General features: G+C 30.7%; 1 long non-coding RNA gene across 1 annotated transcript; it reads left to right on the top strand.

The window, feature by feature from the left end:
- Positions 1-1877: 1877 nt before the first annotated feature.
- LOC111785722 (uncharacterized) lies at positions 1878-3225 on the top strand. Its single transcript, XR_002813693.2, has 3 exons — positions 1878-2175; positions 2283-2356; positions 2794-3225. It is a non-coding gene; the product is annotated as an uncharacterized LOC111785722 (long non-coding RNA).
- The last annotated feature ends 651 nt before the right edge of the window (positions 3226-3876 follow it).

The raw sequence follows: 3876 nt of genomic DNA, 5'->3' as shown, positions 1-3876 counted from the left end.
AGCTGCATAGCTCCAAGAGGCGCCAAAGTGTTCAATTCAGGCAAGGATGAAATCATTCTCTCAAGAGGACAAAACTTCTTCATATGCACCACCCCAGGCCACTGCCAAGCTGGGATGAGAATTGCTATCAATTCCCTCTAGTTCTCGACCACCCCGTATCGTTTACACATCGATCTCGATGTAAATGTTCTAAGTAACGATGATTTGGAAACATTGTGGAAATAAAATAATTGATAATAATTAATTGTGGTTATATGCATCTTATTATTATGAAAAAATTAGGATAATAATGTTAATGCACTAAATTGTCTTATAAATTAAAACGGGTATGTTTCCTTGACTTATTTCTATTTACCATATTTATTAAAACTATTATTTATAATAAAATAAGTAATTTATTTAATGTGTATAAGTATTTAGTTTTTGACCGAGAAGGAAATTTAAAATAAAAATATTATTTAATGATTTAAAATTAATTAATTTAATGCTCATAATTGATAATAATTTGTTCATTAATTAGTACGGATTTACATTTAACAAATATAGAAAGAAAGATAATTAATTATATAAACAAATATAAATATTATTTATTGTGATTTATATAAATATAAATAATGAATTAATTAGGGATCTTGATTTATATAAATATAAATATAAATAATGAATTGATTGTATTGTTTGTAAGTTTTTTTTTTTTCTTTTTTTTTTTTTAATATTTATATATCATATTTGAAATTTTTTATAATTATTTAAATATATATTCCATACGGGTTGTGACTTAAGAAAATCATCGAATCTTAATATGGAATAACGTCAAATTAAGAAATTTCATTATCTTACATCTTACATCGTCATGTTGTCATGCATCGTCGTCATCATATAACATCATCATAGACCACTTACTTGGTTGGCCTTAGTCGGTTTTTGCTAAATTCGAGTACGCTTGTCTTTTCGCTAAATTCGAGTACGCTTGTCTTCCGGGAGTCGTTTCCTGTTATGAGGTCCATCTCATTTCGTTAGCATTTAGCATTTCTAATCTATTTAACTTGAATTTGGGAAATAGAGCAAACCTCAGTTACCTTAATTTATTTTATTTTTTTGAATACGACTAAAATTTTAAATGTTTATTTAAGAAAATGAAAATGATCGGTTTCACGGGATTTAGCCAATTGTCTTGATCGTGGGATATCATTGAGAAATAGGAATCGGTGTTAGCAAAGGATTTTTATTTCTCGGGAATGAGTCAATCATCCACTTTGGTATCTTATTGAACAAAAATGGTGATATTGTTCCTCCATTGATCAAGAATTTCGATTTTTGGGAAGCATCCAATAACAAGGGTTTCAATTTTTTAAAATGAACTATTTGAAGACCTATTGATTCTAACAACTGATTGCAGAGTTGATCATTCGGACCTTTCAACTCATAATAGATGTGGATCTCGGACCTATGAATGGAGATATTCCCGAAACTCACAAAGAAAGAAACATAATTAAAAAAATATTATGTTTTTTTAAAATCTTATTTAGAATTTAAATACTTTCTTCAAACAAATGGATTTTACCGTAAGGAAATTATAAAAGAAAGCTAAAGTAATTTTTAAAATTGAAAATTAAATAGTCATCAGTTTATTTAATTAGGTATAAAATAATAATTAAAAAAAAATAGCATAATTTAAAAAAAAAAAATTTAATTAAACTTACATTTTTAAAATACATGGTAAAATTGGTTGAAAATAAACTTCTTTTTTAGTACTTAAAGAAGCCTATAGATTTTTAAATTATTTTCTTTCAATGAAATTTGATTAAAGAAAGAGGTGGTTGCCCTTTAATGAAATTTGATTATTATTATTATTATTTTGTTAAATTTAAATTGATCCAAAATCAGCTTGATGGTAGAAATGTCCCTGGAGCAGGGTGGAGACGAACAAATTTTCCCCATCTCCGTCCACCAACAGTAGTTGAGCCCGATTTGTGAAGGGAGAGTACCTGTTTCGAGTTTAAGATGACTTTTATGGTTTGGCTTTAGAGTTTCATATTCTAAATTCTCACTCTGCAGGGTATGAAATTGATCGTGGTTGATTGGTATAGACTCGTTAGAGGACGATTTACAGTTTCAGGAAGGATTCGTGAACCAAGAGGGACTATAGAAGGAGATTGAGCTTGGAAATGTAAGGTACGATTTTGGGGTTTTGAGGAACTTTAGTAGATAATATCTCCCTCAATTCTTGACCAAACTCGATGATATGTTGCTCATTACGATTGAATTGAATAATACTGAAGGTTTGATGAAGAAACCAAAATTAAAAGTCTGCAATGTGAGAATTGATGATGGGAAAAGACACATCTACGTGAAGGTATGTCTAGATTACTATACTATATCTCTGTTTATGATATGTTTACGCAAGTGGTATGTATGCTGTGATATAGAGATGATCAGGGGTTCATCAATAAACTCGTAATCGTGAACTTGCTTCGATTGCAAAGGGTCTGAAAATATTATAGAATTAGTTGTGATTTGCTTGTACTATATGGGAATACTTTCAATGCTTTAATTTCACCTGAGCTTTAATTTCCCACAATTCCGGTAAAGATGACATCAAACCAATGCTTTAATTTCATATGAAAAATTAATTTCCACCGATCTCAGTTGACTTACAATCATATTGAATTCATTTATATGATCAGCAATAGATTCACCGTCACATATTTGTAAATTAAACAATCTCCGCATAAAATACACCTTGTTCATAGGCGACGTTTTTTGATACATACTCAACAGTACCTTCAACAGATCAGATATTGTCTTCTCCTTGATGATGTTGAACGCCGCATTTTTTGATAGCGTCAACCGGATCAACCCTGAGGCCTGCCGATCCTTGAGCTTCTACTGCTCTGTGTTCATGGTATCCGAATTCACCTCCTACTGGGGTTTGTTAAGATCTTTCTTGTACAGATAATCTTCAATCTGCATCGTCCAAAAATCAAAATCGAATCCATTAAACTTCTCAATTCCAACATTTGAGCTTTCGATCTTCACAGATCATGATGAATCTCGCCTAAATTTGATACCAGTTCATAGGATCACACAATAACACACACACACTCGATCTAGATGATCACAAAGAATAGGAGAGAGAAAATGAAAGGAGGAATATTGAATAAAGATTTATATTGATGACAAGTATGTACGGTAAGAGACAATATAGAGAAGGCAGAAAGTACATTTTAAAAGCACTACTAAGATTGTATATATATGGTTAAGTTTACTATAAATTTACCATATATAATCGTCCATAGCCTTTTATTATATATCCTTTTTCACTATATATGACCATTTGCATTATATGTCATTTACCACATATAGCTTTATACGTAGAACTGTAGAATGAGCTATAAATAAGCAGCATGCTCCATAACCCAACACTTACGTTATGGGGCCAACTACGGAGATGTCACCTAAACTCTACTAGAGAATATGAGAATAATGTCTATATAATAGTATGGTGACAATTATGGGTTGAAAAGACGTCAAGGTTGCATTTTGAGAGCCTCTAAGGTGATTTAAAAATATCAATGAGGTGTTACGATCATCGTCAAAGTGTTATAGAAATTTTATGGAGATAGACTACAATACGAGACTTTCAGGATATGTCTTAAATTTAAGAGTGATTTGGGCGAAGGATCGCCATGATTACAATGGTAGAATTTTTCTCTAAATCAACTAAAAGTTCCATGGTAATTTTCCCTGTACCCTTACACCAATGTATTTCATTGCTCAATCTAAACAATTTTTTTTTTTTTTTTGGTAGAAAAATAGCCCATTTCAAGATGTTTCAAAGGTATTGTCGTAGTTAAGGTTAAAAGACCCTTTATT

Source organism: Cucurbita pepo, chromosome 2, assembly GCF_057944985.1.
Source record: "Cucurbita pepo subsp. pepo isolate OVF chromosome 2, ASM5794498v1, whole genome shotgun sequence".
Lineage (NCBI taxonomy): Eukaryota > Viridiplantae > Streptophyta > Magnoliopsida > Cucurbitales > Cucurbitaceae > Cucurbita > Cucurbita pepo.
Note: the sequence above shows the minus strand (reverse complement) of the source record. Positions and strands in the feature narration are given on the sequence as shown.